The sequence below is a fragment of the Gavialis gangeticus genome, unplaced genomic scaffold (genome assembly GCF_001723915.1).
Source record: "Gavialis gangeticus isolate Ggan-Ray unplaced genomic scaffold, GavGan_comp1, whole genome shotgun sequence".
NCBI lineage: Eukaryota > Metazoa > Chordata > Crocodylia > Gavialidae > Gavialis > Gavialis gangeticus.
Window position 1 is genome coordinate 58,072,161 of NW_017728993.1, and position 11,585 is coordinate 58,083,745.

Here is an 11,585-nt window from a genome sequence, read left to right on the forward strand (position 1 = left end):
GAGAGCAAACTACTGCAGACCTCCCTCCAGCTGAAGCTGGGGTGGGAGAAGTTACTAGGGATGGAGGAAAGAAAGTAAAGGACAATCGATCATTTCAGAGCTCCAGAAGGGCTGGGGTAGAAAAGCAGATTTTTAATGTATTTTATGTTTTCATCATATTTTGTCCCTCTCCACCAAAGGCACCAATGTTATTATTGTCCCATTGAGCTGCTTAAAAACAAGGACACCTGTTTTGGGGGTTGAGGGTGGAACTGACATCTCCAAATTGTTTTCATTGGAAGCTCACCCATCCTCATGTTTCCAAAAGTTTTCACAATACGTTCTTGGCTTTCCCTCTCCAAACATGCATGGAAAATATTCCCAGATGACCCTAATACTTTCGGGGAGGAAGACATGCCAAACTGGCAAAAAGAGAAAGCAAATAACTGGCAACACCAGTAATTCTGTACAAAGCGTTTTGCTTTCTTTCAAAGGCCAGCTCCATGGAGACAGAATGGGGTAGAACTTTCAGAAGTGCCGAGGGGATTCTGAACATGCTTAGGCCACAAACTTGTCATTAGGGGTATAGGAAATGGGCCCTATTCGCTTCAGATTCAGATTTGGGCCGAATCAGGGACAGTGATTCAATACGTTGATTCGGATTGCTGTCCCCGATTCAGTTTGGCTGAATCTGATGATTTGATGATGGCAGCAACATAGCAGCATCTGGGCAATATTACAGGAGGCCTAGTTAGCTCTGCTGACTGGCACTCTCAGTTAGCTGACCTGGCTTGCTAATTAGCACACCCACAGGCAGCACTGTGTCAGCCTGGCTATTTTGCAGCTGCCTCCCAAGGGGGAACACCCGGATCAGCACAATGCTGAAGGCACTCTTGCTGGACCCAACACATTTGTGGCCTGGTCACACCCTTAGCCTGAAAAGTCATTTTCAAAGGTGACTTCAGCTCTTGGGGGCCCTAAATATTACTCCAAGTCAAAACGTCTCTGGTTCCCAAGTTACTCAGGTATGTTTAGAATTTAAATTTGCGCAGTATCTCTCTTTATTTTTTTTTTAAACCAGCTCTGCCTGTTCCCCACAAAGTAGTAAGGGAAGAGCTTGTAGCCGCGGTACAGCATTCTTCCTTGAAAAGAGCAGCTTTTTGTTCCCTCAGGCCCATAGCACAGGACAGCAAGATTACCTTAAAACTGATTTGCAGAGCTGCTCAGCACCCACAAATCACATGCATGTCGATGGGTATCACGGGTGTTCAGACCATTACTCCCTGGTGATTCAGACCCCCTGTCAGCATTATATTCACTGCACAACTCACTGGCATTTAAGACAATGAGTTATGAACATCTCTAGTCTAGTTTGGAGCTTTGGGGAACATAACCGATTTAACCTTCTGCTATTGCAGTTATTCGGCACTGGCTTCTTTAGACCAATATAACCTGCACTCTCTTTTTTGACTGGCACTCCTGAAGAATCTCTTTTCTGGCCTCTATTGTTCTATATTTATATACTTCTTCCAAGATCTGTTCCAAGTAGGTGTGATCTGCATTTCCATTGTTATGCAGATTATGCAGAGATATATTTAACCTTTCTGTTCTATCATGCTGAAATTTCGACTCAGAGCCTGACAGGCCAGCTGTGAGATATTACACAATTGATGGATCCAGTTTTTTAAACTGAACTCCTCTAAAATGGAAATTCTGATGCTTTAAATTTAGAAGAATGGAATCCTTACAAGGGAAGGGCAACAACTAAGCAAACCTGACCCTTCCTTTCTCCATCATGGTCAAGATTTTTAATAGAGACTAGTGATTTTGACCTGGGGGTTGGCAGGAGGAAGGCACTACTTTGACCCACCTTACAGGGATCTGATTATCTGGAAGTGCTGAACACCGCCCACTGAAAATCAGGCCTTAAAGTAGGATGATCCAACAGAAATTGAATGACCCCCAAAAGTCATGAGTCACTTTTCCAGGACTCAGTTGTGCTCTACCTGGGACAGCTGCAAACATCTGCTGCCTCTCTGCCCCCGACCCCTGCCTGTGCCTGCTCAGGACAGCCCAGTGTGGGCTGCGAGAGGCTGCAGCAGGGAGAGCCAGCCATGGGGCAGGGGAGGGGCTACTTTTCCCCGCGTTCAGCACCAGCTCGTTCTCTGCTGTGGTGTTGGGGCTGCACACTGCCCCCAGCCTGTACCACAGGACTGGGGGGACACGGGTGAACGGGAGGGAGCACAGGGCCCACACCAGTGTCCTAGAGCCAGCGCCAGCAGGGCCCAGAGCAGGGCGGCAGGGGTACAGGGTCCCAGCCAGCAGGGGCTCTATGAAGCCAGATCAGCTCCCCACTCTCCTTGCTGGTGCAGCCCAACCCAACTCCACAGACCCCTGCCAGCCTGTGCCCCGCTCTGGGCCCCACTGGCGCTGGCCCTGAGACATTGGTCCCAAGATTGTGACCAGGAAGCAGGGCACCTGTCAAGGGGCGGGGCTACCCATGTGGCCCTTGACAACTTGCCAAAACTGGGTAAGTGGCCCTCCGCCTGAATTAATTGTCTGCCCCTGCTCTAAAGTCTCTGCTTCTGTATTCTTTTCCCCTCCTAATGACTTCATCCACGGCTATTGCTGATTGGTGTCTCTGGGGTCATCATGCTGTCCACATTGTGTCCTGTCAGCATGTTCCTTTGTTTCACAAGCTCATCACATGCACACATCCTAATTTCGGCTTTCCCAGCCTTCTCCTAATTTAGTCTGTTCCCCCTAAAACCAAGACTTTCAGGCTCCCCGCTCTTGCGCCTTGAGAGCTGGCGCCACCTTATCTCGTGTTATGGAACAGTGTGGTAGGTATATGCGCACAATTTTCCAGGCTATGCATCTCTCCATTGGCTTTGTTGTGTTAGACACCCTGTCTGCCTTAAAGGCTGTGAGAACTGTGCAACCAGGCCTTTAGAAATCAATTACCCCTTGCTGCCACCCTGGACTATTGTTAATGCATATATATTTACCTATAAGCCAATTCCCAAAAGCAAACCTCTAAATGTAATTTTCTAGCCATCCGGTGGACTTGTGGTCTGACCAAATGAGCAGCAGTTCTTCAGTTCTTATGACATGATGCTAATTAACACCCTTAGAAAGCTACTTAATCTTAGAACAAAAATTCAAGATGAAAGCCTGCTTCCTATAGCAGGGGTGAGCAGCTCTAGGGGGAGCAGATCTGATTCTGGTCTTTGGCGGGCAAATACCATTGCCTATATTTTCCTACCTACGTTGGTCATGGAATCATTTCAAAGGGATCTGTTAATTCCATTAATCAGAACAGGGGTAAATAGTTATTTCTAGAGGATGCCTGACATGCAAACTCTAGCTGATCCTTGTCTACCTCCAACCATGAATGTTCTGGAGACTCCAACAGTTTGTTCCAGTTCTACCACAGCCTCACCCAGCACAGTATATAAAGCAAATCCAATGAGACTAGTCACACACACACACACACACACACACACACACACACACACACGTGCGCGCGCTGGGTTGGGGCCTGCTCACAGCAAACTGAACAGGAGTTTAGAGAGGATTTCAAGGGAAGCAGGAGCTTAATTCTGGCCCTAATAATCCAGCTCCATGCTACTTCAGTGTTCCCACTTTCAAGCCGTTATGGCTTGGCCTGACTTCAGTTCTTATTAATGAGACTGAGCCTCCGTCTTCTTTAGAACATCCCTTCTCACATTTGCAAGCACCCTCAGGCTCCCCCCCACATCCCCGCCTTCATCTGCGATGCATGAGCTCAATTTTAAATATTCCAGTAGAAGGAATTTCTTTGATCTTATTCAGCTCATTTATTGGTGTAATTTCATTTTAAACAAGGAAAAAAAATCCTATTTGATAATCCATAAAATGCATTTATCACAGCTCTACAACCTGTGATAAAATGCAAACTACTGCCTGTGACTGAAAGGGAGCCAGTGACTGAACCAAAAACACTCCAGTTCCCCCTTCCCCCTCCCCACCACCCCCAACAGCTGGGAGAGCTGAGGCTGGGCTGTAGTGTACGTGTTTTAAAGCTTTTCAGAACATTTGGGGGCAGGTGGCCACCTCCATGTTGCCACACATGGTGGTGTTTGGTTCCCCAAGTGAGCTTCTGGCACTACACAGAAGTGCAGCTAGCCATTGAGAAAAGAACATCCTATTGGCACACTGATGAACAGAGATTCTGCTTTTCTCTGATAAAAAAAACAACATAAATCACAAATTCTCTGATATAAACCCCCCAAAATCCATGATTAAAAATGAAACACCACTATGTATATAGGTTTCAGTTGAACACTGTTTTGTTGATATATTTACAGTTTTAAAGCAATTTTGGAAGCCTACCAGTGCCTCAATCACTATAATAAAATAAATTCTAAGTACCTATGGAATTTGGTGTTTAATTTTGGATTTTATCCTGGAAAAAAATTAGAGCTCCCCCACCCCCTTCACTTACAAGGACACAGGTCCAGGCTTCACTCCCCAGCCACAGTCCCTCAGCCCTGCTGATGCACCTCACTCCCCATCCACAGCCCCCCACCCTCCTAAGACCTGCCAGAGGGGGGCCCCCAGGTGCCAGGACTATGGTGCTGGGGACCTGGGTCTGAAGCCTCTTGCCCCCCACAGCAGCATCCAAGCCCTGGCTGCCATTCATGGGAGGCAGTGGCTGCTGCAGCTCGAGCAGGGAGCAGAGCGCAGAACCCAGCTCTCACTCCCCGGCAGGCAGCATAGCAAGAATGGAGCCTATGACTCAGGCTCCCCACCCTGCTGCTCTTGCCTGGGGTCCTGGAGCCCAGCGGGTGAGACCCAACATGGCAAAGCAGAACAAAGCCAGCTGGGGAAGCTTGTTGCTGCCACTGGGAGCCCCGCTGTACTCTGGCAAAGCACCCCCTGCCTGCCCAGCAGCAGCAAGGGGCACAACCCCACTCTGCTGTCCCTGCTACCACTGGGCGGGCAGGGGGCGCTTTGCCAGGGCAGCATGGGGCTCAGTAGTGGCAAGGTGCTTTCCCAGCCAACCCCACTCTGCCCTGCCATGCCGGGTCCCACTTGCTGGGCTGTGGAGGCCCCGGGGGGAGGTCAGCAGGGTGGGGAGCACAATCCTGCAGCAGGTAGCTTGTTGCTGCTCCATGCACAGATCTGGGGGGTATGGGTCCTCCCTGCCCCCCCTCCCCCCGGAAGGCACACAGTGGCAGGGAGCTGTCCCCCTGCTCCCTGGATGAGCCACCCCCTGCCCCCACTCTGCTCCCCACTGGGGCGACGCAGCAGCACACGGCCCCAGGCCCCAAACCCCATGCACTGCCCTGGCTGGGCAGCAGCCCCAGCCCTGCCCAGGTCATTCTCTATGGAGGCCTCAATCCCCTCTTCCTTGTCCAACTTACTTGCAGGAGCTGCTCTCCAGGCTTCTGGCAGCCATGTGCATGTACATGCACGTGGCACCCTCTGCCTAGCTGCCCTCCTCCTGCTCCCTCCCAGCCGCTTGCAGGCTGGAACTCTGCCAACCTGCAGAGAGCTCTTTGCAAAAGTAGAAAATCTGCATGTTTCTCCGTTAAAATGAAAAATACATGTTATTCTCAGTTAAAAGGAGAACTTGGTCGTTTTTTCCAACAGCTGGTATGAAAGTGAGCCAATAGCTGGCATGAAAGCTTCCCCTGAGCTTTGGCCCCCTGGGTTTTCTATCGGTGTATTCTGTGGCGCTATTTTGTTTTGTACCACAGCTACATAAAGCAGAGTGAGAAACAGATGAACATTAAATGCCACTTGGGTACAAACATTTCTTGGGCATCTTGATGCCAAGATGTTTTCTAGCACTTTTTAAAATAAGTTCCCTTGCTTATATGCAGTTTTAAAATTTAAATCTCTCTCATAATAGATCTCTTCATGACATTTTCCAAACACAGCCTTCTCCTCGCAACCCCAATATCTTGAGTTCTCCACAAACACTAGCCAAGTCTATTCAGTCCTGTGAATAAAATCTACCTTCTCTTTTAGTAGTATTAAGTTCAAGTCACCTGGTGCTATATTATTAAACAGCCTTATTAGAGCTTTTTCCTTCCCCCTCCTCAGCAAACAAGGGAGTTACTGCATTTTCATTACTCATTTATCTGTAGCATTCCTAAATTATTCATTGAATGCAGTACACATTTAAGGGACTACCTTGAAGCAGCAAAACAATGCACAGCATTAGCCACTGGAAATGCCCCGTCTCCACATACTGTACTGAAGCACAAACAAGGATGCAGCAGTCAAGGGATGTCTGCAATGCGTGATATCATGTAGAAATACTTGAGCTAGTGCTCATCTAGCCCTGATAGCACAGAGCTCCACACAGGTTAACATGGCCTGTTGAGGAGCGGGCAGCAGATATTGAGTTCCTGAAACAAAAACCAAGTCTCTTTACTCAGATCTATGCCACCTCTGTGACTGCCACCATGGAACATGCTGCAGCGCTGTTGCTCAGCACCTGCCAAATCCCAGAAAGGAGGCAAGCCTAGCTGCCTTAGAAAGCCCTGAACCATGCTGTGAAGTGTGGCCAAGGCAGAGAGCTTAAAAACAGCACTGGGGCACGTGCTCAGGGCCGTTTCAAGCCTTACCCTGCCTCATTTCTAGGGTTTGCTGTACACAGAGCAGGTGTGAGCAGACAGGATGCACTTTTGCACAGCAGTGGCTGGCACAGTACAGAGCCAAGGCAGACAGGTCTTCTGTGTCTGAGGGAGGACAGAGAAATTCTTTGGATGTAAAGAAAAATTACAGGCATCAAATAAGGAGGGGAAGAAAGAAGCAGAGTCATATTCTGATATGAGCAAGGGAGCAGTCATTGAGGCTGAGCAGCTCCATATTCTTGCACAGGCCTAAAATTCATACACTGCAGAATCCTGTTATAGGTTTTATAGTCAGTAAGGAGCATGTGACCAGGCACCATCCCACTGTGGCCTCTTCTACCAGAGCATGGCCCTGTAAGCCTGCTGCCTTAGTTTTCCACTTGGGCCCTGAAATAGCTTCCTCCCAAGTCAAAGCACTTGTGCCATTAAATCAGTAGCATAATTATTGGGAGTGGGGTGACTGGGGCACCACCCTGGGTGCCAAGTTAGGAGGCAGGCACAGAAAGAACAGCATGCACACTACTGACCCAGATGCCACCACTGATGGTCCAGAACTACACAGCTACACTTCTGCCATTTATTAACTCTTTTGAAGCATACCAAATTCTTTTTGCCCATCAAGAGTTCAGCCCTTCTGGGACCTGAGTGCTAATTCTGCCAGGTCTGCTTGATGAGGTCAGGAATCCTGCAACCCTCATCTGGACCTGTGCACTACTTTCTACACTGGGGCAAAGGCAGGCACTTTCTACACTGGGGCAGAGGCAGAGTACAAGTCGCCCTCTTTCTGACAGACTGTTCTTATTGCCTGGGACAAGAAAGGAGCCTAACCCTCTGCTTGTAATACAAGGCTCTTAAATATACAATAGTAAACATTTCCCCCCAAATATTAATTCTTGGGGCTATTTCCTCTTCTACAGTATCCGTCTCATCTCCTATGTGCTTGGATATCCCACCTGGAAACTTAAAGAGCCCGTGCCATGGAATCAAGAGCCCCACCACTCCTTTAAGGAAAAGACCACCCCTTCACCCCCACACTCTGTTATTAGTCAATTAGTTAGAAGTGTGGTGACCTGATCACTGATCATATTTAACGTCAAGTAACTTGAATTTAAATTGATATCTTAGTCTGTTAACACAGAAAAGGCTTGTTATCTCCAGGTTGTAATTACCCAAGCAGTTTATCATCTGCAACTTTGATTATTTTGTCAGCTTGCACCCAGCATCACAGTCCCAGTGACTCTTACTAACCCAACGCAGTCTTAACATTAGTGCACCTATTCTGGTGTACTGTAATTTTAATGAGTGTAGGATCAAGCCCTAAATCTGTGTTTTTTGTTTTTTCTTTTGGGTGGGGGAAGGAGGGAGAGAAGGGTTAAGGACCTCTTGCTTGGTTTGCCTCCAATTACTTGTTTGCAGCTTGGTTCATGTGTGTGTACACTAAAAACTGTACCTGAACACTTGGAAGCCTCCAGCAAATTCTAGTTGGTCTCTTTCAATTTGTTGCTGCAGCCTCCAGAGCAGAAGAGTAAAAGCAGGCAAGTGATGCTGAGTGAGATCAGAGATATTCCCTAAGTCCATAATCATAATTAAAAATGGGAGAAGAATACAATAGCCCTGAAAAGCCTACACCAGGGCATGATTTAAAGATTTTTTTTTTAACACAGTAAACAATTGCTGCTATTAAGAGCTTGTTACAGAGCATACAGAAAGAGAGGTTAATTTTGACCTTCTTTTGTGTAAGGAACGAGAATCAATGCAGAAAAGAAAGATGTGAACCACCGAGCAAGAGCATCCACAATATAATTAAATTATTGGTCCCACAGGGAAGGTCAGTCTTGGGGTGTTTCTCTAATTGCTAGAGAGCATAGGTAAAAGAGGCAGCAGGGTACCAAGGGCAAGGAACACACTAGCAAATGGGTAACTTCCATTCACTTTGGCCATTGATTTAAGTTACATCGATGTCCTGGGTGGACAGACAACCAATTCACCTGGGGTTGCTGCATGCCAGAAACATTATTATAGTACTCTAGCCTTAAGCAGTGTAGGGGAGTTATAACAGCCTGTTTGTATTAAGCAAATGGCTACTCTGGGATGGAAACAGACAAACACATATCAGTTTACACACTGGCTTATTTTCTCCCTGATTTTTCCTGGCATAAGTTACACAGGTATAGAGCTAAATGTTGTGTGACTAACCCTTGTTACTGTGCTGTAAACAAGTTCTGCCTCATCTTTGACTGCTAAGATGTGATGCACAATTTTTAGGCATCTAAAGAAACCTAAAAAAACCCACTCTGCTTTGCTTCACATAATAGCTCGAGTCATGTTTACCTGCCTAAACCACCTTACATAACTTGATTTTCACCTATGTAACATCTGCACATGCTCATAAGCAACTCAGGAATCCCTCAGAGGTATCAAACTCCATCCAGGCTCTAATGTGATCCCACTTCTCCGCAGACATACAGAAGTGCTGTATTACCGTAACTCCCCAGATTGTCGATGGCTTAGAAAATAAACAAAAATACCATGGTTGATGGCTGTTCAACACTGACCAATAGAGGGGATGTCCATTTTCTGCACAGTAACCTAATGCTTAAGGCACCTACCCAAGATAAAGAGCCCCAGGGGAACCACGTTCCTGGCTCATCTGTCATGGGGTTATCTGAACCCTGAGAGCACCTTTCCGAGGATGGCAGGCCACTGGAAAGCCAAGAAGAAAAACCCAGAGGGGAAGAGTAAGACCACAAGCAAGAGAGCCTAAGCTGGTGCCTCCAGGAAGTGAACACTGATCTGATGAGGGGAAGTGAGCCCCCCCTATCAATGCTGTTTTTTCATGCTGTGTTGCAGACATTGGGAAATCTGCAGGAAGAGCACTAGGGGCAGAGAGCAGGCTTCTTCACAAGGGGTGGCTTCTGCTGCAAACTCCCTCTTTGCATGAAGGGAATGGATGCCCAGATGGCACTGTATGCAAGGCCTGTGAGTGGCAAGCCTCATCACAGGACTGCTTCAAGCAGACAAGACTTCTTGGAAATCATGACTCAGAATCCCTAGCAAGAAGGAGGGTGGGGTGTGACTATTTAGCACAGGGTTGTTTTCTTTTTGCTTTTTCTACACCAGGACAGCCTGCCTTACGTGACACTACTGCCAGATTTTTCCTGAAATCACATTTCTTGTGTTTTACCTCTGGCCACTTCCCCAAAAGCATTGAGTGGACATAACGATGCCTGGCAAGCCACTTGTTTTCAGAGCACGACAGGCCAGCATCACCACCTATTTGCATTGATGCAGTTCCACTGAGCCAGACCATGACCCCTTGTTACTTATACATAACCTAGAATAGTACCAAGACTCACCGTGGTGAGTGCCGCTCGTGCCAGAGGGCAGGTATAGCATCTCCTGGTGGCCAAACTAATTCTGCCCCACTTACTTTCAGAGTATCACAGTGATCTTATCTGCCATGCTTTGCTGGATCATTAATATGTTAGGGAGGCAGCCTTCAGAGGAAGATGAAGCCTTGGGTTCCTCACTTCACCCTGCTCATCATGGGGCAATCTCTATCTGGCATGACCTTTTTACTCCAGTCCCCTAAGCAGGACAACTTGCAGCTCTGGATCAGGTCCCTAGTCCTGCCTTGCACTACTGGACCCCTGAATCTGCAGCTCCAGTCTCATGGCTAATTCCCACCAGCCCCTCTCAGGGTTTCCCTCACTAGCCCTATCCAGTAGTTTAGTCTTAGGCCCACTGACCAAGATATCCAGTACCTACTACAGTTTAAACAGCTACCAGCCTCCGCAAGCCAAAGCAGTCATTGGTACCCCTAGGATACTTCTTTGTGGCTTCCTGCTTCCCCTTTAGCCACTCCCAAACCTCACAGCTGTAAACATTCAATATACATGCTTAACTAAACAAGTACTCAAACAAACTCTAGGGATCTGCACCACAGCAATTCCTACCCTACTCCTAGCTGTCTCCTGCTTTCTAGGGTACCTTTGTTGCGTGTAGGTCTCCATCTAGCAGCCTTACTCCTACAAGCTCCTCTCTTTGCAAAGCTCAAGACCAGACTGCACCCTCTTTAGCTTAGAAGGTGGGCTTATATCCCCCTGGGATGCATTTCTTCCCTGCCCCGCTTCCTCCTCACCTGATCACTGATTCCCAGAATTAGGCCATAGGGGCCCCTTTATCCACTAATTGCTTCTTTCTTCTGCTGCCTATCCAGTTGCTCTGAAATTTCTGCTTTACTACTTGTCTGGAGCTCTGGCCTATGCAACCTATTGCAGGGCAGCTTCCCCGGTAGTCACTTGCACTTTTATAGGCTTCTGTCCCTGTCTTCCGTGGGCTGCTTACTTTCTTGCAGATGGCACTAGCTCAGCTGCCCATAACTGTCTGCAGACCTATCTTGCTTCTTTCTCACTCTTGGACTAACAGGAGTTAGCCCCCCACATTACACCCCAGCTACAGGAGGTATGTGTGTGTCATGGTAGGCAGAGGGTATTGCTCACAGCCATGTCTGCCCCAAAGCTTAGTAGTCAGGGCAGTCTGCTGAGCATAGATGTTGATTCAAGTCACCTGAAGCTGAGTGGTAGGGGCAACAAGAGCCCATATTGTGAACAAGTGCTCTAACAAGTAGGCTATTGGAGGGGTAAGGTTGTCATGCTCCTGACCAGGTAAACAGCTATCTGCTCAGGTCTGAAGCTCTGCTAGATGTGTGTTCCTTATGCAGTTAGAGGGAAGCAGAATTATGACCAAAGGCATCTCAGCACAGATTAAAATTCCCTGTTGGCATGAATGGAGGGCCATGCACCTCTGGGTGACTGGAGGCATCTAAGTGCTGCCCCTTGAAATGCACAGGAACTGTGTGGATCTGCAGAATTTACTGCTGAGGCTGCACAAACTGTGTACTAGCTCCCTAGAGATTGTCTATGCATGCCACCCTCATGCTGGTCATGTCAGCCAGAGCAATGTGTGTGTCCAGGC